General features: G+C 35.2%; 1 long non-coding RNA gene across 1 annotated transcript in view; it reads right to left on the bottom strand.

Annotated features, from left to right (window-relative positions):
• Positions 1 to 10,083, bottom strand: part of LOC118170606 — a 33,912-nt gene extending 23,829 nt beyond the window's left edge. The window contains exons 1-2 of the long non-coding RNA XR_004752797.1: positions 10,027 to 10,083; positions 9,691 to 9,789 (exon numbers count right to left, since the gene is read on the bottom strand). This is a non-coding gene — a long non-coding RNA (uncharacterized LOC118170606). The remainder of the gene's footprint in view (positions 1 to 9,690; positions 9,790 to 10,026) is intronic.
• Between the last annotated feature and the right edge of the window lie 13,204 nt (positions 10,084 to 23,287).

The raw sequence follows: 23,287 nt of genomic DNA, 5'->3' as shown, positions 1-23,287 counted from the left end.
TGGAGATTGAATTCAATTACTGAGAGTTTAAGAAATATACTTTTGGTTTCAACATGAATTCTAATACATCTTTAAATAATAGGTTAACTAATACTATCTTCATATTCTAAGCTATATAGATATATGATACAACTTCCTATTTGTTATAAACAGTCTTAAGATTATATTTTTTTCATGAGATAAAATGTTAAGACCATCTTGATAAGCAAGTTCTGTTACGTGACTCTGAGGTAAATAACTAGCAGATCCAATTATGCCTCATTTCTCAGCTGGACTATAAATAAACTAAGTGCCTTTTTTTCTTCACATGTGCCAAATATTAGGTGTCCAAAACCTGTAGTCTACTTTGTGTAAACAGCAAAAACATCTGAAGGTCTAAGGGAAGTTAAAAGTCAGTCTGATGTAAGGAAGCTTGTTCAAGTACCTTGATATTTATTGTTTCAATAACTAATTATTACCTAATAAGGCCAGTGTTTTAGCTGTTTTTTTCAAACTATAATTCTAATTTTCCACTGAAAGTATGCCTTAAGTCTTCTTCAGCACGATCTCAGACCATAGTGTACTGTGAAATATCAGCTTCTCAAATATATCCAAAATACATGGTTTGATAACATTTTTCAAACCCAGATTGTAACTGGCTGCACAGCCAGTCTTCTGAGGAGATGTGTTCAAGATTAAGTTATTCAAGGTATTCCTTAAGTATCTTCAGTTGCTATTACTCCCTTTCTTGATATTGAAGATGTATATCTATCAATGCAAAAAAGCAGAGCTGAACAACTTTTAAGTACAACAACACTGAAGACATTTTCATCTTAGATGATTAATTCTTATTGTCTCAACAGTGCTAATGTTGCTCTCTAGAATTTGCCTGACATTCCCATTGGTTCTAACACATCACTTTCCAGCCTTTCACACTAGAGATATCTGCTGAAGCTTACAGGCAGCTTTACCATTGTAGAAGCCTTTAGTTTAAAAAACTAACTCACTCCATCTGGGACCACTTTTTCTATTTTCTGTTTTCCAATTCTTCACTACAATCAGAAAGACTCTGTTGCAAGAAAGTTTTCCCTCTCTTGTTGAAATTCAGAAACCTACAAGTCAGCACCACTGTGGTTCTAAACTCAGTTTTCTGCTTGAAGAGCTGAACTGTGGTCACATATTCTCCATAACTACCAGAGAATTCAGGAAAACTGTAAAGATCAAATTATGCCTTTTCAAGGGCAGGCAACTCACATGGTAACATACTGAGGCACCACCAAGGAATGCTCTGGATTCTATTAATACAGGGCAATTTTGTAAGCTTAGAGAAAACTTAGAGAAACAACCTTCTCTTCATGTAGCTAGCACTGGAAAATGTGGGTAGAAACTTATAAGCATAACAACTTTGGCATGAATAGAAGGAGAAATATTGCGGGGCTTATAAATTAGAAGTTAGCATTTAGATCATGAAGTAGGCTACTGGCAAATTCTAAGCATTAAGGATTAAAACAGTATGTATTTATTTGTTATTGACACCAAGAGACCAATACACTAACTGTACTACATGTACATAAAGTGATTAGACTTGTATTGAACTTCAAGGTATTTGTTCATGAACTGAGTATTAATTTACATATTTTACATACAAACTGATTCATGTGCAAGAACATGTGGCATCTAATAAGGAAAAGGTATATAATCTCATTGCTTTTAAGATAACACTAACAAGCTCTTGAAGAAAAGATTCATTAACATGTATTGGTTCACAGCTTGAAAAAAGTTTTGACACAAAGCTTCCAAACTAATTTGTGTTCTGTCGTATACACAGACATGAGAATTCTGATATATATGCAGAAATATTTAAGAAACTTCATACACCTTTCAAGGTTTTCTAAACTGCCTATTGCACTAATATATTGTCTCCATGGCTACTGAAACCTAGAAAGCTGTCATAGTAAATCTGCAGTCAGTATAAGAGGTTTCAAACTGTCAATTTAGAAACATGTATTTCGAATTTACAATCCGAATTCTGCAGTGCTCACATGAACTGTCTTGTGAGTTCTGCTCTGATTACACATCAGTGCTACACACACAGTTATGGTGTGGTTTCACTATGTAAGAGTGGCAGAACATAAGTCTTTGTAAGGAGACTTGTGTTTCTTAGACTGAATACCACTACTGTAAGTATGCACATAACATGTTGGGTTCTAAACTATTAGGTTTAGAGATCTCAGAGTTACTCCAGATAATTTTCTGAAACCAGAAGTTCATTCAATACCCAGATGCCAACAAAAAGACAAATGCAAATTAAAAATGAATAGGAATGAGATAAAGAAAATGATTATGCACTGACTGGATCCCTAGCACATACACTTGATGACTGCTAGTGGTGATCACCTATAAGAGAATGTTTCAGTATCACACTAACAGGCAGAAGGCTACCATTTTAAGTAGAATTATAATCAGTCTGGGAGCTATTCCATAAAGTTTAAGTACTGTTCTGCTCTGATACACGTTGCTCTAGAAAATTAAGAGTTAGAAATGATAATAGAGGAAGTGGCCAGGATTTTTTTTTTTTTTAAAAAGAACCTATTAAGTTAACAGTTTTAATTCAAAGATTAAAACTTAGAAACATTTTCACATCGCATCTCAAAGTGTTAGCACTCATAGATGCAATTTTTGAATGCCAAAGGTATAAATGGATTCAAAAACCAATTAGGCAAATTGGTATGGAATAGATTTGTCAGTATCTCTCAGACATGACCATTGAGATGTTTCCACTTCAGATTTTTTTTTAATAGTAGATCCCCAAAAGCTGGGAAGGTCACTGAAGTGTTCTTATACTCCTGTAAGCTTCTGCTCCTGGCCACTATCTGGGACAGTATGCTGGTTTAGATGGATTTCATATGACAAAATGCAGCCTCACTTATATTTGCATAACTGTGAATGCTACAGAAGCTTTCTGAAGGTGCTAGAAAAGGAATTTGCATGATCCAGCTGTTTCAGTGATCATATGTTATTTAAATTGTGAGTCTTTAATTTGAGTTGTTCTGCCTCTGGCTAGTATATTCTCCCTAAATAGACAGGAAATCTTCTCTAGTTCCTGAATAGACAGAAGAAGGGTCCTGTGAGCAGATAGAGTTTCAGAATGGAAAAAAATGAGAATTACCAATTCAAACAATCAGTTTCCTGCCTTTCAGGAACCTCATGCCCTATTGCCTAATAAAATCTAAGCACAAGCTGTTTTCTCTAAGCATTTTCTTTTCAGTTCATAGTAAAGATCTATCTCCTGATTCAGAAAATAATTAAAATGAAGTTGGCACATTACTTTGGAAGTAAGTTTTGAAACTTACCACTGTTGAAAATGGATCCCAACCATGTGTTAGTCTCTTCTCATTACATACATATAATACTAGGAAAAATAGAAGTGTTAGCAAGACAAACCACTACTTGTTTCAACCAGAGTCCAACACATAAAATTGACACTAATTTGGAGTTGACACTGTAATTTGGAGTTACAGTCTATGGCCTGTTCTCTCCCATCTCACACACTGCTTCCTGCTTCAGGAGACAGCTGGAGCCATCAGAATAGCTGTAGAGAGCCGCTAAGAAGTCCTGCTAGTGGCCTGGGACTTGGAGTGTTGCTAACAGGTGCCCTACTGATTGAGATAGCCAGGCTGCTCAAGAATAGAAGAGAAGTTTGGTTTGGCAATATAAAATCTCTGAAACAGTAATTCTTTCAGTTGATTTCCCGTGGAAGAAAGATTATGTGGTCACACTATCTGTGAGTATATAAGATGAGTTTTGCTCAATTGCTCCTGTCCCTAGGAATGATGGCAGTTTTTATAGGTAGTTCTGGCAGGCAAAGCAATAACAGGACATACTGAAATTGCTACAGGCAGAACAAGGTGGATCTTAGTTGAAGGCTCAAGAGATGTTGTTTTCTGAAACCTGAAGCAGGTAGACTATAGTAGTCATACTTTCCATCAGCCCACCCTAAGAAGCTTCTCTTAGAGAAGAGTTTTTTCTCATCTGTCTTCTACACTGGGAGCTTCTCCTCCCTCATTCTTCACTTCTCCTAACCTTGTCCAGAGACAATATCCTTTCCCTACAGGGATGATTCCAGCTTAACAGCTTGATCACTTCCTATGAACTTCTTGTGTCTGTTCTAGTGACTTGTGCTCATCACTACCAGAGCAACATGAAGTATTTGCTTTTTCCAAAAACTGGAGGTGGTACTGGAAAATGGTATAACCCATCTCATGCTTCAAAACTTTAAATCCACAAGTCTTCCAAAGTGTTTGTGTTCATATTCCTCTGCAAATACAGTTAAATATCAGAAGTAGATGATAGTTAGGATCTATGCATTTGAGATTTATTTTAGTAGCATTTATTCCTGCCACTAAATATTTCTCTTAAATTGTACAGTTTACATAGTATTCAGGGCTTTATACTTAAGATATTATATTCAATCTTCAACATTTCTTTCACAAGTTTTTCCACAGTTCAAATTGTGAGATTTATTCTGAAAACACTGGGGATACACCAATGCAGTTTCTTCTTTTAAAAGAAATGCTTTTTTTAAAAAAATCATATGACTTCATTACATTCAGGCTGTCACTAGAAGAGTTAAGCACCCCTAGGACTATGATGCTTGCCCAGACAAATGCACATTCCTGTCTGTAAAAACCTAGCTGGAATGTCTAGCATCAGAATTTCACATTTTGTGCAGTCAATTCTATTTCACATTCTAAGCCACAAACCCATTATAGTTTAAAACAGTAGAAAGTCTGTTTTAAATTAGGTGACGCAAATACAGTAGTAACAAAACCCACAAAAAGCACAGATGTACATATATTCTATACATGCAAGGCAACCAAGTATGAAAGGCAGGTATCAGTTGAAATTGCAGTCTGAAGGATGAAGTCACATTTTTTAGCAAATACTATTAATGAATAAAGCAATATATTAATTGAACAAAAAGTCTATCATGCTTCACTCATACTGAATGAAGTGGTGATGTAGGCACAACGTAAGACAATATTGCATTTTATACTATGAATTTAGTTTCTTGAGAGCTAGATGGCTGCCTGCAGTCTCATTTAATAGCTACACCTGAGATGGATCTAGCTTTAGTGTGTAACAGAACAAAATGGCTTTTTTTAAACTTCATTTATATAGGTTTTTTGTTCTCTAAGTAAAATTGCGATTGATGTTCTGATTTGATGTAATAAACTATGTTTGTTGACATGACCAGACTAAATCCATACCATAACCAGTGTGCTACAATGATTGAGTCGCTATTTAATACACTGTAGCAAGCTATTAAATTAGCTAATAGAAAGAATGATTTGAATATTGAAAGAATTTGACATTTGTCTTTTGTCCAGCTCAGTTCTAGCCAGCCAATATACTACATTACTCTTGAATAATTGGAACAAAGCAACTTATGAATAACAGGTTAATTTTCTGCAGAATCTACACATCTGCTATGGCTTCAGATTATTTAGGCCAAGAAAAATTGCCCTGTTCAGATGAAGCCTTAGTCTGTATTAAGACAAACAATAACTCAATAGTAACTGGCACAAAGACTAAGATCCGTAGCTATTCACAGAAAATGCTGAAAACAATGACAAAAAATGTATTTGGAACTCACAAATCAACATTGCAGAAAACACTACAGAAGCACTCTGCATTTAAGAAAGTTATTGAATCATGGACATAATGAAGTACTTAACTACTACATTATTAACTAAGTGAAATAGCTATTGTAAAATTACCAATTGGCTCATAAGCACTTGAATAACCAGAATCATTTCAGTTGAAAGTCACAGTTAGCTACAGAAAGCAAGCATCTTCTCTCCTTGAAAGGTGCCCCGGGGTATTTATTGTGCATTAGTACTGACAGTACAGACAGATAGTACAGACTTCGCTTTAATGTCTTTATTCGCCCTAGTGAGAAAGAAGTCAGAGTGTCTAAAATGTCTCACTTCATTACATATCTATCTTGTATATCCTTCCCCCATTTGCAAGAATTCTTATTTTTTCCTCCCTTATTTTTTTCTGAATAGTATCTGCTTCTCCTTTATATAGTACACAATGCACGTTTAAAAACAGTTCTCAAAAATCACTTGCAGATTTTTCAAATACATGACAATGTAGAATGATTATTGAAGGTTGGTTTAATATTTTAAAGATAAACTGTCTTATGAATTATGATTAAGATGAGTCAACAACAGTAAGAGATGAAGTAGTATTAAGGCTATCATACTTGATATAAAAAAGTATTTTCTCTTCAGATATTAGTGTAGTATATCAAATACATAGTTCACACATCGTTCGTTTTGCCAAAATATTGATGAATAGTGTAACTGAAGCTAGAAGTTAAAATTAGTCTTTGTTGAAAAGAACAATCTGACAATAAATATGAGACCCAGCCTTCTACAGTCAGGCCATAATTCAGGAAAAGAATTCTGTACCATACAATGGGACTGGCAGAATAATTAGGTATTTATCATCTGTCAAGTTTGTCAGTCTTTGCATTCAGTTCCTTAACAGCTGTCTCAAACTGTCAGCTGGGTACCTTGGGAATGACATGGGTGGACCTTTTCTTTAAGAGATCAACCAACATTCTCATATTCAGACTTACTGCATTGCTAATAAGTGTCATCCCAGTGGCACTTGTAAATCTTTGAAAATAGAACAGATCTATATACTTTTCCTAACCTAGCAAAGCAAGCATCCTTATGCTACAAGATTTCCTAAAAAGACTTCTAAAGTTTTTAAACATATGCTCCTCACTGAATGGAATTAATGAGTTTTAACACTACAGCAATGTCTTCACCTCCATTATCTTCTGGAGGTCTGGCTTAGATTTGTCTGCCTCCTCCCTACCCCCACACACTTGAAGTCATTTCTGTTTTAATAAAGAGAGAGTGTAAACCCAATGGGATTAGAGTATTGTCATCTACATACTTATAAAGTGTAGCACATGTTTAGAGCAAATCTTAATAAATACAGACATTAGGAACACACATCGGGGGTCTCTTGCATGGCTTCCTCTTTCACACCTGAAAGGTTCAGAAAATAAGACATGGGACTGAACTGTGGATTTTAGTATCATTTGTGAGCTTACAAATGATCCGCTGAGTATAGGAAAAAATATCCAAGATGAGGAACTTTAGATCAAGACAATTCACTTTCTTTGAAACTAGTCGCTACAGTAGTTTGTGAATCTTTAATGCATTTTGAAGGTATGTTTCATGAAAAATGCATAAAAATCATATTTATTGCTTGGTGTTTTTTATATTATTAAACTATCTGGAAGGTACAAGTATTCAAGGTGAAAACTTTTCCCTGAAGAACCGAAGCCTTTCTTTTGAAAGACACATTCAAAAGAAAATGGATGCAAAGAACAACTGAGGGAAAAATAAGAGCACTCTAAAAAAAGTGACTAATACTACAGCTCATTTTGGTCTACCAAAACTGATGCTGACAGAGAACATGATCTCTTCCTACCAGTAAAGCAGCTGAATGTGTGGCTGAAGACAAGAAGGGTGACTATACATTTCTCAAAAAAAAAATATATATATATATAAATAAATCAGTACAAGTTAGCTGTGAACAACACATGGAATGTTTAAAGATCTTTTAGGGACATTTTAGGATTGACTTCTGGAATGATCTTTAAGTTAGAAGTCTTGGGCAAGCAACTCAACTCATCCATGATAAGGCTTGATAAATTCATGGAAGAGACTAAAACTTGCCTAAAATACTATGGGAATAGGCTTTAGGAGGTCTCTTCTTGTATTCTTGTAACTTTATTTCCATGTTACACATTAAACTTGCTCTTTGAAGCTGGCTGTACTTTGAGCAAAGGACTGGTTTGAACCATCAACTACGAGATTCTTTGACTGCATGTATATATTTATGATTATTCTTTGTACTTCTGTTGCCTGAAGTAATTTGAGTCACCATCCCTGGAGGTCTTTAAAAGATGTTTAGATGTAGAACTTAGGGATATGGTTTAGTGGAGGACTTGTTAGCATTAGGTCAGAGGTTGGACTCTGATCTTGGAGGTCTCTTCCAACCTCGACTATTCTGTGAATTCTCACTTTTCTCTTGGAACATTCTGTGTACATGGCTTACTTTCTCCAATTCTTACATTGACCTTATGATGCAGTGACAGTATGTCCAGTGTCATAGCATGTGGAGTTTCATCAATTCCAGTTGTTATGCCCATGTTCAGCCTTTGGAACATACACTGAAATAGTCTCATGCATCACATGTCTTAGTCCCACAATATAGCACATAATATAGCATAACTTTTTTCTTTTAATGTGATACTCTTATCAGAAAAAAAAAATCCTGTTAAAATAAAACATGCAGGCATCTCAGTATTTTAGTTTTAGTGTCAAGTGTCTCATCTTCTCTAGGCATTGGATTTTTTGGTATCAGATGCACAAGTTTAATTTATTCATAATCTGAATTGATTTCTGAAAAAAATATTAGACTGTAGTTTCCTTCTTTGTCAGGAACCCAAGGCAGACTTCAAATATTCTCAATTGTTTTAGAAAAACTACATGTCTTGGTTAACAGCAAACCAAGTCAGGAAGTATGACTTTGCGACTCAAAGGTGAAATTAGAGATAGCAAATTCAATACTAATAAAAAGCCCCCTTTCTAAAACCCTTATTTTTTTTTTTCCTGTCAAATTTATCTATTCAGTTGCACTTTGAGCTTCTATCTAGACTTCTGAAATATGTTAAGTTGCTTCCCCTCTCTTCACAAAATGAAAGTTGTTATATCAGCTAAACATTTCTAATGTTATCTATGAACGTGACAACTGCCTGTCCTGACAATTATAAACATTATTTCTTTTGTTCTGCTTTTCCCAGAATACAGTCAAACCAAACAGAAAACTTGCTTTTACGTCAAGAACAGTTCTTTTGCCTACCTTCAATTACAACAAAATACTATAAGTTAGTCAGCATTGGCTTTTGTATTTGCATTTTAACCCTTTTTATTAACCCTTTATTCTACTCATTACAAAACTAGTCTTAAATATTAAGAAAATTACAGAGCTCAGTATGTATTCACTGTACTTGTCACAAGTTGCCTTGCTCAGGACACAGTTTAAGAATATACAGGGAAGCAAGTTCTATAGCTGCATGACAGATTTCCTTGCAAGAACGGAACAATCAGAGGTAGAAGCCCAACAGTAACCTGTTTCTCTCATTCTTAGAGATTTGTGTTTAATCTGTTTTTAAAAACAGTGATAGAAATAGAGACTTTTAAACTGCAGGGTATTATTCTCCTACAAGGTAGAAATTTCATTCAGAATTCCAGCCTGTATAAAACTTTTGACATCCACAGGGCATGAACTAAGCTAAGTTCTGAAAATTGAATCATTAGGCAATTATTACTCAGTGTCAGAAGAGAGGTCTGGGACAACATTATGTCTCTATTCTAGAAATAGAATTAATTGTCACCAATGTCAGTGAAGTGAGGCTTTCATTGTTCTAGTATTTCCTATTCCCTGCTGTAACTTATGGCCGAGTAGGTCTAAAGCCAAACGTGGTGTTTCTATATACAACATCAGTATATCTCAAACAGCTTTTGTTTAAATGAAAGCCCAATTTCACAGGCAGAACATGTTTGGGACCAAACCTACATGTGTCAAAATACATAATTGCCTGGATCTGCTACTTACCTTAGCCAATATTTTCCTCCATATTGCAAGATTTCTGTACAACAGAGTAGGCTGCAAAAAAACTGTTTCCTTTCCCCTTTAATCTTCTTCATAATAAGTCTAAAATAGCCATAAAACTAAAAGCTTGAATAAAGATACAACTAAAATTGAAGACATAGTTAATCAGAACCAGTAAGCCACTTATACTTGTCCGCAGAAAAAAAGCTGCAAGATAAACCTGAATTCCAACAGTAACTTCTAATAAGAGCTTGGAATTGACTTGGAACAAATTACAAATACAAATACTTATTCTATTATGAAATGAAAATTATCAGGTTTACCAGAAATCCAATTTACATGAGACCTCTTAAAATCTGGAGATACTGCTTCATGATACTTCTGCTTTGAATATTCCTAATACAGACATCCTATCATTAGAAATGAATAAAAAGATGATGGAAAAATGTATAGAAACAGACTCCTAGTAGGAACCCTGTCTGTCACTGATGCCTGTTGAAATAAAAGTTCGTCTCTTCTATGAAATATTAAATGCTTTTGTAGTACTTGGGTAATGCTTTTTATAGATACACAGACTGTTCTTCTCAATTCCCAAGTTTCCTTTGTATCTTTATATTACATCTCCAGCTGCTGTAGAAGAGTGGTATGAGAAATGTTTTTTTTTTGATGCACAGAATAAAGCCATTGCATTGATAGCTTTTTATGTAGGAAAAGATTCCTAACACTTGGAAAACCAGAAACAAAATAAAGGCACAAAAAAGTGTACATCTAAGAGTGCCACAAAGTATTGCTCCTTCCCCTTTTTTTTGTCCCCTCAAACTTCCTGCTTGACAGGAACTCACAAAAAAAAAAAAAGAACACACACCATGAGCTGTTGAGACATGTTGATAGCATGAGGTGCATTAGGTGGTCAATTGCCAGTAGGAAAGCAAAGCATATTACCCCCCAAGATCTTGTGGAAGCAACTTTTCCAGAAATTTTAGAATTTCCAGAACTTTAAAATAGAAAGAGCAGGTGATCAGTAGCCTGAAAGAAAGCTTTTAATACCACTCAGCATATGCATGCACATCTAATATGTTAATATACATATTCTTTCATAGTAAAGGGAAGAACTTATAACTAGACAAGATGCAGAAGGGCTTAGGTCATCTGCTCCCATGTTCTCAGCTCAGATGAGAAATTCAGGGAACCAGTAACAACCCATCTTAGTTAAAATTCCTGTGTAGAGTTGCTTTACTTTAATGTGAGGCATTATTTTAATTTGGTGTAGAACTTTGCTTTGCTCTCCCCCCCACCCCCCAGACAGCAGCATTTTGAATAAAAAGGGGAAAAAAAAAATCTCTGAAACTTAGGATTCCTGGAGATTTTACAGGTTTCTTAACCTCTCAAGTTCAGGAATGCTTTCCTAATGTTGTTTTTCTTTGTTAATGTATGTTTTGTAGCATCCATTTTACGTTCCATGACAGTGTAAAGAAAATGCAGGGAACAGTACATAATGATATGATTCTGGCACTGTAATTTTGGTCTTGTGTATCTAAATGATCACATTCCTTTGATATGCCATAGTAAGTTTGAAAACACTGCATTTAATGGTAAGCCACAATTGTAGAGCTTGGTAAGCTTGTTTTGGGTTTGCAAAGTAAGATATCAAAGTGGTATAAGATCAACTCACCATATTTGGCACCATCAAGGTTAAGTTAAACTTGTATCCTAGGTGAATGGATAGTCAAATAAAACCATCACTGTGGAAATAGCAGGGTACTGTATATAAACTAACAGAATTATTGGTTGTAAAGCAGTCTGGACTGAATATAACAGACTCAGCTGGTTTGAGCTCAGGGAGCTGTTTCTTTTGCTCCATAACAGAGCTTTTGTTTCAGAAGTAGAGACCCTATGTTTATACCAGCAACACATTCTTAAATGAATTAACTATGTGTAGGCTTGTTAGCATGCTTACTGTGACTTCCAGATGTGCATTGTTTTGTCTATACCATTTATAATATGGTTTGACCATCTGTAGTACTGTCTAAAATAAGCCAAAGCCTTCTCTTAAAAAAGACTTAAGCAATTGGGCCATAAGAACAAATTTCTAGTCATCCAGATCTAGCTCATACCAGCTCTCCAGGCCATACTAGCTCTCATAGAATTGCTGCTCTACCCTGTTATAAAGCAGTGCATTCAGCACAGGTTTTCCTTCTTTCTTGATGGTAAGTGGGTCACGCTCTGACCTATTCTTAATTCCAGGCTTCATCTACCACCATTTTTCCTCCTCTTGCTTTTTAAACTTCTTTCATGGCATGAAGTAGTTTATACAATCCAGATTTCCCATTTCAGGCTGTTATTATTTGAAGCCCATCTCTAAAAAGCATACCACTACACTATGCATGAGTATAACTAGTTGAATCTGAAAGTACAAGAAGCCAGCATGAGGAAAGGATATAGAAACAATTCCTTACACATTCAAGTTTCAGCCAATACATTTCACGAAAATAATTACCCTAGAGATGAAAAAGCACAAAGCTTGAAGCATGCAGCTAACTCAGCCTTACAATCCACATCGACAGGTTTCAGTAGAAAAAATTACCTAAGAACACTGCTTAGAAACATCAGAAGGAAGTGGAAAGCAGAGCACCTATCTTTAAAATAATTTTCAACAAGCCAGGATAGAAAAGCTTTACCTGGAGATACTGACAAATGTAACTTGGGGTTTAAAAATGTCATTAGATGGATGCCTACCTGACAAGTACACTTATTTGTGTAGAGAGACTATTGTGACTTGTATTTTATACACTCTCAGGGGAAGGCGTGATCTTCTCTAGCAGAAGAGTGTGGGAGGCAGCCTCCAAATCCTGCACAGGTAAACAGGAAGAACAGTGGAAAAGGGATACAGATCCTGACTCAATTTCCCATGCAGCATGCTGGCCAAAATATTTTTCGGCACTGAGGGAAATCCAGTAAAAATTAGGACAAGAGAGAAAGTAATTTGCCCAGTTTCTTTGGGATGTTTCCCAACAACTGTCAACCTCCATTTTATCCATAAGTTAGGTTACTTGGCATTTTACTAAAATAGAAGTTGAGTACTTTCATTCCATCGCTTTGAATGAAAACCTGGTTGATTCCACTATCCAGTCTTGCCTCCACCATCACCAAACAAGGCAACAATTAACTCATCTCAAAGCTTTAATTTGTGATTAATAAGTGACTTTTTACTCCTCATCATACAATAGTGAACACTTGTAGCGGTTTGCATTTGAGCTATTCCTCATCTCTGCTTGGAAAACATTCAGTGTGAACTTGTGGAACCATAGTAAACCATACAGCCACTTCCACAAAGATGACAGCAAGAGTCCAAGTTCTAGAGTACCAGGAAAATGCCACTTGCTTAGTTACTTCCTGTATTTTCATATTTAAGCAGGGTAAGAATTAATATACTATGCTACAGCAAGCGTTTATTTACCTCTTCTCATACTATATTATCACAACATTGCTTAGCTCTAATGATTCCTCATGTGCTTGTTCAAACCCATTCTACCACCTAATATCAAATAGTAATTTTGTTATTGTGAAGTGATTAAGTACCTTGAAATGCTAGAGAAGTCTTATATATTGGAATATTAATCTCAGTATTTAAGTTGTGTTTAGTCATGAAATCAAACATTTTCTTCACAGAAAGTATTACAAATTGTATTCTAGATAGTTCACAGAGAATGCTAGTTTCCTATAGTGGCCAAATATGAGTGAACTACTGATTAGGGACTACATTCAAGTCTAATCTTTACAGGCCCACTTGGGAAAAGTCATCCAAATTAAACATCAGCACTGAATTGTAAGCATCACATCAAAAAGATGGTTAGATTAAATTTATTCAGAATTAGTCTCCGTAATTAGGTGTAGTTTAACTTTGCTCTTAGACCAACTTGTGCTATACACAGTTTAATTTGAATGAAGGAGTTTTCCTCTTAAGTTTCCTAGTTAATTTTTACTTTGCATCTTTAATAAATCTAATTTGTTTTTCCTCCATCACTTTTAGATAATTAATAAATTTATTCATTTAACACACAACTCAGTGTTAGGGACTGAAGACCATTAAGAGAGGAAAACTAATACTAGTAAGTTGAAATGGATGTTTTCTACTGAAAACTCTTTGGAATATAAATAGCATCTTTGCCCAAATATTATTTGGTATTTAGGTTTGTTTTCTTTGCTCAAACCATTTTTCCAAGAGATAAACAAAACAACACAACCCCAAAAAGAGAAGAGTCCAGGAACTTGCTTCCGTTTTTTCCACCAAATCTTACCCTTTATCACCTGGGTGAAAAAAGTGTTGATAAAGCATACACATAAGTGTTTGTATTCTCCTTTTGTGAAAGAGGAAGATTGAAGTGCTAGAACATTATGAAGAGTTTGCCTGTCGCTATCTTGACCAATATCAACTGTCAGTGATTTATAGGACTTACAGAAACAGTAAGTTTTAAGAAGATACAGCTGAAAATATAGAATATAAACATACAAGACTCCACAGGCATCTCAAGTAAGGCTGTTGATAAATACAGTACTGTAACAGGAAACAAGGATCAATTTTCACATCTGTTAAAAAAAACAATAGGCAAAGGACTCTAGTAGCATATTGGCAAGCAACGCAAAGTCTCATAACATGCTTACTGTAATTCACCCTGACAAGAATATATGGAAAAAAATATTTCTCAAATAGATTCTTGTATTTATGAGAAACTGAATAACATAACCTCAGTTAATAAGCACCAAATCATGTGCTACTGATATCACTTATTTCTGATTTATATGGTCCTAAGTCTATTTAATTAACCATGTAGAACTAGCATGAAGATGATATTGAGCTCTATATGGCCTGAATTAAATTTCTCTCTGAAATACTTGTCATTAGCTATTCTTCTTTACCAGCAATTTGTGAATATTCATAACACAATACATAAAGATACACAAAATTGAAAGGAAGTAAAACCTACATGATTTAATCACAGATTAAATTATAATCATATTACTCAGATTACAGCCCAGTAATTAGAAATGAAAATTTCATATAAACTATGTAGTTATATGTTCCTCTAGAGCAAGCATTTTTAAATAGTATCTTCCTCAACTTAAAATATTTAAGTTAAACTTTAAAATTCCTGTGGTCAGGCTAAGGTGATCTGCCTTTCAACAAGTAATTTCAGAAGACTTTAGGAGAAGAGAAATAAAATAACTAAGAAATGGGTTGCTTTTAAAAACAGCCAAATAAATAGTGTTTTGTTTTATAAAGGAATGTTAGACTTTGAGTTCTGGCATCTCAGGGCCCATTAACTCAGGGTAATTTCCCCTTTTTAGAAAGATCAGGCTCCTGGTTTTAGTTTGTTCCTTGCTCTAACAAACTGTCTGACAGCAATTCAATACTGGTTAAAGATAGAATATTACCCTGCTGGGCTTTGGGTTCACATAACTGCAAGATGAAGTCCACAGCTGGTACAGGGGAGCAGAGAGGGTATGTTTTTTTGGCAAGTTGCTTACAGGAGGGGAAAACAAATAAGAGTCAGCTGACTGAAACTGCTAGAAGGGTTGGAATGTTACAGGCGTATTGTGGAAGGCAGGCTGAAGAGGCAAATGCAGGTAAAGTAAAGACACAAAATTGAAGTTTATCATGTGGCTGCATAATTCATCATGGAGATACAACAGCCACATGCTAACAAGCAGACAAAGAAGCATTCCAGCTTATTTTCACCACAGAAAGAAAGACAACCTCTAAGGCAAGTATGTTTATAACTTTGTGTGATAGCATACAATGCAAAACCTTGAGGCAGAGCTGTCTACTAAGTTTTTGACTTTGGAGCTGCACACCAAAAACAATAAAAACATTTTTAATCCCTACATTTTAGTAGGACACCAATTGAAACAAGGTAGATTTTGAATAAGAAAGTAATTTCATTGAAAAAGGTAAGTTCAAATGAAGCATTTTTTAAACAAACTCCTCCATACCCTTGGTTGATGCCTGTACATCCAAATCCTACTCCCAGGTCCAGTTCAGCAGTTTTCAATTCATAGATTGCTACAAGCTTAGCTTTTTTATTTTATAAAAGCAAACAAATAAAAACTAAGGAGAAGGCCTTCCTTTTCACACCTAGCTAGATAGCTAGTCCATACCTCTTACAAGTGTTTCACAGGTCCTCTTATAATGCAAACTCCCCAGGTGCCAGCACTGAGCAGCAGAAGCTTTACAAGCTGGGCATGGCTGCTAACACTCAGAAACTAATTCTAGGGAAGCCCCATTATCCCTTCGCTTTGTGAAAGTTCACCTGAACTTCATATAAACCCTCAACAGGCCAAAACTAGCAGACAGACCTATTTTCACCTTTTTAATAAAGTGCAACACACAATAAGCTGTAATCAAACAAGTGAAACAATATAAAATCTGTCATGCCATGAATTAAAAACACTTCTCAACAGCTTTTGTTAACTTTAAAATTACGTGACTGTTGAATTCTGCTTGCTTACTTTTGCAGTACAGCAGGATGTTCTGTGCCACTCCTGGCAGTACCACAACAGTGGAGAATCCTTTGAAGTTCTCACATGTGGACCTCTGCAAAGCTTTTCTTCAACATGTGATTAATTTAGTAGAGGTCACTGATCTCCTAATTTTTCACTTAAAATAACAGTTTTTAGCCTCACTCTCAACTAGTTGCTGGATGGATATAATAGCATGTTTCTTTTGTAGACAACAATGTTTTAACAGAGAAGGAACACAAGTAACAGGGCAGAGTTTAAGTCTCTGACAAGCCATCTTTCCTCATAAAATAGTCTTTACTATTTACTACTTTATTAAGACAGTTTGCTGTGTTGGTGGTGGTGTTTTTTTGTGGTTGGATTTTTTTGTTTGGTTGTTTTGTTTTGTTTTGGGGAGGGGACTTTTTGTTTGATTGATTGATTGTTTTTTAGCTCCCCGATCAGATTTGGCATAGACTTATAGCACGCTGGCATCGGCTTCTTTTTACTAATTCTTGACACTTAACAATTTTTCTCCAAGCAAGCTATTGAAAAGGTTGGGTCTGAGTTATTTACCAAATTATGAACAAACAGTTTTAATCCAATTAAATATATTGTTTGTTTGTTTGTTTGTTTTAAGATATAAGGATGAACAGATATTTTAAAGTGAGAGACCTGGCAAGTCAGAGAGGAAGCAAAGCACTGAGCATCCACTTTTAAGGGGAATTTTTTAGAAATAAAATAATTCCTGCATTTCTTCCTGCACAGAAAGAAGTGACTGTTTTACAGGCCAGTCCTTTTTGCCTTTGGGGAGGGGAAGTCAGGAACAGGGAGACTCCCTGTTGAACAGACAGCAGCATTCCCATGCCTGCAGCCCATTCCTGTGGCTCCCACAGCTGGAAATTAAACAGAAAAAGTGGGCAACACAAACTTGTGGTCAGGTTTCAAAGTTAGCAGACTGTACTAGCTTGACATGTTTGAAATCAAACTGTGCATTCTTTCATTCCATTTTTTGTCTGATCAGTCTAGGTGTTTGAAATTTTATGAATATCTGCTGTGACAGCGTAGTATTGCTCTCAATCACCACCATTTTTAACACGTTGTTCGTGTAACATTTCCTTTTTCTCCGTGCAGTATTAGATAAGAGTTCACAGTGTGACTAACAGTGTAAGGGTAACTAATACTAACTAAAGTAGCAGCTTCATTTTGTAGAGTAATTTCATGGGTTTTCCATATTATTTTTTCTCAAAACACAGTAATTCCAGTAAGTTACAGAAACATATAATAAAAATATGCTGTCACAAATGATGTTTCTAAACAAATAATGGGATGTCAAGCCACCATCTCTTTCCCATTACTTTTTGTAATAAAGAAACAGCTTCAGCGGTTTTTTTGGGAATTAAAAACATATTCAAAACAGATAACAACATGTAAATCCCTTACAGGCAAAGGTAAGCCATAGGGGAAATGATGCCTTGCAGACAAAGTAGTTCTGAAAAATCAACCCCAATAGAGACGAACAAAGTGACAGACCCACAGGCAACTCCCAGGTCAGCAGCTCTGCTTGTGAAGCCTGCCAAGAAGCATAACATGCCTAGGTATTTCCAGCTGCCTGTTCATTATTCTCATTCCTGTCAGAATGCATCTTTCTTGTTACACTGTCATTCAAAAAACATTCACTTTAGGCTCCAAAGGCAAACAGGCCAAATCCAGGACTCTAATAATCTGTCATGAGTCCAATAAAGTCAATATTTATACTGTATTGTATTCTTGAAGAAATTTGTCTCAATATCATAAAATGTAGGTAATTCTGATCCTATTAGAACATATTCGATTAGTGCAATTTGCTGAGGGTTTGTGGGAATTTAAGTTATTCAAAAAGTTAAAAACTGAAGGACTGAAGTTTATCTCAGATACTACCTGAGATTGTTCTACTAGATTTTAGCATCAATATTTCATCAGTTTCTTTCCCTGGGTCTTAGCAGTGTAGGCATTGCTGAGTGGTGGAGACTGAATGTTCATTTTTATTTAGCAGTTCTTCTCTCCCAGACACAGCTCTGCAGATAAGCCTTTCTTGCTCATACCTTCCTGTAGGTGTTTCAAGATTTTTTAGTACCAGAATAATTTGGGGTCAAATGGAAGATTTTCTAAATGGAAGATTTTCTAATCACCTTATTTATTTATTTATTTATTTATTTATTTATTTATTTATTTATTCACTTCAACTCTCCTCCAATTCAAAATAATAGTAACAGGATTCTGTTTTACCTGTGTCTCAGGTGTCTTATAGATACCCAACACATATTCTACCCAACACAGATTCTACTTTCCTTAAAAAAAATAAAATTAAAAAATATGCTTACAAGCAGTGATTTTAAAAATGTCTAGCTACCTTGCAGTAGTTGGACCTAGCCCTGGGGGAGAGACATATATACACACCAGTAAAGTAGATGGATATACTTACATACTGAAATATTCAGCACCTACCCAAATACTAGAAGATAAGAGCCATAGTTGGCTGGCAGATGTGGGAATAAATAAAGGATAGAAAGAGTTTTTATGGTGAAGACAGGTTGGATGTTCTTACCTATGGGAAAGTAACAGACAAGTTTGCTATACATCATCTGGAATGAATTTTGAGCTTTTTATATATCTGAAAATAAAAACAGACATATAAAATCCTCTTGGCGTAATACAGACCAATTGTCAAAAGACCAGTGTCTGCAAATATGATGATCCTTAAAATCTAACTTTAGGAGAACTGAAGGAGTCAAAGCAATTATTGGCTACTTAGCAAGATAGCCAAGTAATTAATATTTGGAGTCAAGTACATATATTTTCTCTCCATTTCTCAATCTCACTCTCAAATCTGATGATAATCTGGTAGAGAATTAGAAGACTAAACCGTGTAATATATTCTGGAAAACTGAGTCATCAGTTGGAATCAATCTGGATTTAGCAGATCAGTCCTTAACATAATGCACAATAAACATTGATTCTTACACTTCAGAATCTGTAGACATACCCTGTAGATGCCAAAAGCATATCTGAATCTGGATTTCTCTGGATATTTGGAACCTATGTTAATACTGCACCTGGAACAGAGCAGTGATCTCTTGTTTTGATGTCTGACAGTGGTACAAATAAATGAGTACATTTCAGCCCTCGTTATTTTGCTGACTGTATTTTAGAAATTTTGCAACTTGTTTTATAGTCATCTGACAGTACTATGCTTTGGAATGTTCAGATTTTTTTTTTTCTGATTTATGTTTAGCTTTTAACCATTAACAACCTAATCATTTTAACCAATAACAACCTAAGGAACTATATAGAGATTTATCATTTTTTATTATACCTATTGAACATTCAGTTTATAAATAAGCAAAATATTTACATTCTCATAAGCTATGTGAAAATTACCAGAACAAATTAAATATTCAAGTTATTTCACTCTGAACTCTCCAGCATCTAGTGCAGATTATTATCTAATATAAATTGTATTAATTGCTATGATAATTTAGGAATCAGCGGCCTAGTACTTTAATTTCAAGTGTCAGAATCACATAAAACAATACAGTAGTGGAAAAAAAAAAAAAAAAAAAAAAAAAAAAAAAAACAATGTAATGAATTTGTATTCCTTTAACTGAGAATCCAAATGTGAACATTCATATCCCTACCTTTTTATTGCATATTTTAAAGTATCTCATGAAATTAATAACAATAAATTAAGCTAGATTTTAACCTACAGTTTTACATTTTGTTTCTAAAAATATATGTTTTTCCAGCGTCCTGTTTTCATCTTCCTGAGCTACCACCATGCTAGTAGACCTCATTACTTTTTGTTTCAGTCCAGACTAGCTACAAACGATTCTAATTATTTTATAGTTTGGGCAATGTGCCTGGCAGACAGCAGGGCCTGGACACCCACTGCTGCTTTGAAGATATGTATTGAAATAAAAACTTGATGTTTTCCTGATAAAGTTAATAATTTTCATGCTATTGTCTAGAAAAATAATCACTTTCTGGGAAAAAAAATCAAAATATGGGCCCTTGAGATTATTACAGACTGCAGCAGGTTTAATGAAGTATGTGAGCACTTGTTTGATGTGTTTGTAAAGTGTTAAGGGGAAATGAATACCATTATGACTGAATGAAGTAGCAATCAACTTATTGATCATTGACTATAACAAACATTATGCAGAAAAAATGTGAGTCAAAATTTCAAGCTATCATCAAATAGGACAATGTATGTACAGATCTTCTGCTGGTCTTGCATTTACTTACCCTTTCGTGATTCTCACAGAGCAGCTATAGTCTCTGTTTATCCTAACTTCAGAAGCAAGTATTCACATTTAATTACATTAAGCAATGTAAGAAAGAGCTGTCTTCTGAAAACTGCTTATTTATTAATGAGAAAAACTGCTTATTTATTGTGGATTAAAATAATATTTCCAAGAGATTTGCATTTTCAACATCCATAGAAATGCACAAACAAAATGTCAATGCACTGCCTTTAAGAGAAGAATTATGTGCTCTGCAGAAATCCATGCCCATGAACAGGAGGCTCAAAGCAATTTGGCAGTTTTAGTGCAATCCTCGTTTCATTATTCCCTGTCACATGAACTACTTGATGCCTTTTGGGAACTGCTGTTAACATGCACAGCCCACTGGCCTCCTGGGAGTAGTCCCAAAGATTTTGATTGGGCTTATGCACTGAAGGCTGCCTCACATTTCAAAATGGCCTGGACAGCCCTAAACAGAGTTTTCAAGTCTTAAACATTTAAAAGGCACCAAATCAAATTAAAAGCTTTGCCATATCTTAATTTTAAAGCAACTACACATAACTCAACTAATCTGTCAAAGGGATTTCTAGTTTTTTCTGTGAGTTAGAATTACGTCTTTAACAAAGAGTAATGACATGGCATGATAATGCATGTGATTCCGTTATCATCAGCTAGTGCTATTTTAAACCTTTGTTATGAACCAAGGTCAATAGTGAGAAAGTCTGGCAGCACGTGCATTGTCAATGCAATCCCAGCAAGTCCTTTCACAGGACACATTATTTTGGAGGAAAATGAGTTTAATATAATGGCACTTAAATATTTACTGAACATTAATGTACTAATGTATTTTTATTTTAATTTACTTATATGCAAATTGAGTTTATCATCCTGATCTTCTAGAACTTGGGTAAATGAAAGGGCAGGCAGGAGATAGGGCAGAAGACAGAAGGCCTGAGGCAGAAGGCCTCCCTGAAATGTTATCATTGTGTTCTCAGTGCTCTTTCTTATAGAACAGGATCAACTTTTATTCTACTTCAAAGTACTTCAATGAGTGAGTCAGTTGAGAGATGTCTATGCATCGGAAGTGGAAGTACAGGACTGTCAGGACAGACATAATTCAGTTTGCTCTTAGCTATTCACCTTCTTAGTCCTATCACTGTCTTTAATTCCCTCCAGTTCAAAGGGACTGTGAGGGCAATAGCATTGCCTGAAACTAATAAATGTGCTACAAGTGTGTGACACATGTAGCCCATTAGTCTGTGCCTGCACTGCCTCCTTGTGTATTAGATAGGCTGCCAGTGCTCCCCCAAAACAAAACAATGCCACAGAACAATGTAGAATAGGGCCTGTAAGAGGCCTTTTATACGTAAACATCTGTGTTCTTAATTTGCTACAAGTCATAATTAAAAATGGAATGTGGTATGTAGATGCTGGCCCACTGCTTCAAGAACAAAACTGATCAAAGCAAAACTGATCAGTAGGACTTTGTCTGATAGTCAGATACACAGCTGACAAATAAAGTAACTGAGCTTCTCCAAACAGTCCTATTAGTTCCCTCAGCCCATGTATCTGTTTCAACTGGTCTGCATCAAAATCAAGTCTTAGATAAATTGTAAAAACAAAAGAAAGAAAGGACCATTTAGATTCTAACAATTAAAAGAAAATATTTGAGGCAAGTGTTGTGTTGCAAAACCACAGAAGACTTGTAATTAAAGGTAAGTTTCAGTGGTGTGTTGCACAAATTTAGAAACAGCAGTGAAAATGTAGACAGGGGCCATTACTGGTGCGTATACAAAAACTTGACAGAAACTGAGAAGATAATCCCAATATCAAATCTGGAAGTTGCATTTGCAGTTGTCTTGAACAAGGAAAATTCTGGCATCCTTAATAAGTCATGTTTTAGAAGACATATTACATGTTACCCTTATTGAAAACTTTTCTCTTGAATGAGGTATAATTATGATTGCAAAAGGTTGTGACCTGCATAGATACCCAGAAGAAATCCCTGTGGATTAAAAAAAAAAAAAAAAAAAAAAAAAAAAAAAAAGGAATGGTGGGCTGCTATATCAAGCGTATTGTGCTGTGCTATAAAGTATCAGTAGGGGAGCCTTAAAAGGGAAGGGAGTTTGGCTTAAATAACCCCCCAAAACTGTATCCAAATTGCCAAACTGGGTTAGCAATACTGCATGATATTTGACACTTCTTGCTGTTTACTAAACAGGATAGTAATGTACTGTTTATATGCTGTAAAATGGTATTTCAGCAATATTTTACCTCAACCAAGAATCTGCAAGAAGATCAGTCACAAATCAGGAAGATCAGTCAAAATCAACTGATAATTCAGGGTCTCAGAGCAAGTTCTCAAGCCCAACTTTAATGCATAGCTAGGTAACCAGCACTTATAGCAAAACAAAAGATGATGCGCCCTCGTAACAGTAGCAAGCCATGCAGTCTGGAAACAGGAAGACATTCAAATTTTTATTGCCTTAAGCACTAAACATAACCCCAATTCTAAACCTTACTTTCTCTGCTGTATAGACTGTCCTGATTTATAACTTTAGGTGTCATATCTTTGGCAACACTTATACAATATCTGAACGAAGATAATGACCCATGAAAACATCAGAGATTTCTTATAAAAATGGGCTGTGCAGAACCCAACAGTCATCCAGCATGCTCAACATTTGATTTTCCAAACAATATGTCTAAACTGCACCACTAACTCCTAATTTTATATATATACATGTGGCTATCGAAAAGAAAATAAGTTCAGGATGATGCCATCGAACTTCCTATTCCCACAAGTTTTTATAAGTAAGTCT

Source organism: Oxyura jamaicensis, chromosome 8 (assembly GCF_011077185.1).
Source record: "Oxyura jamaicensis isolate SHBP4307 breed ruddy duck chromosome 8, BPBGC_Ojam_1.0, whole genome shotgun sequence".
NCBI classification, from domain to species: Eukaryota; Metazoa; Chordata; class Aves; order Anseriformes; family Anatidae; genus Oxyura; species Oxyura jamaicensis.
The sequence above is the reverse complement of the archived record's forward strand: the minus strand, read 5'-3'. Positions and strand labels throughout refer to the sequence as shown.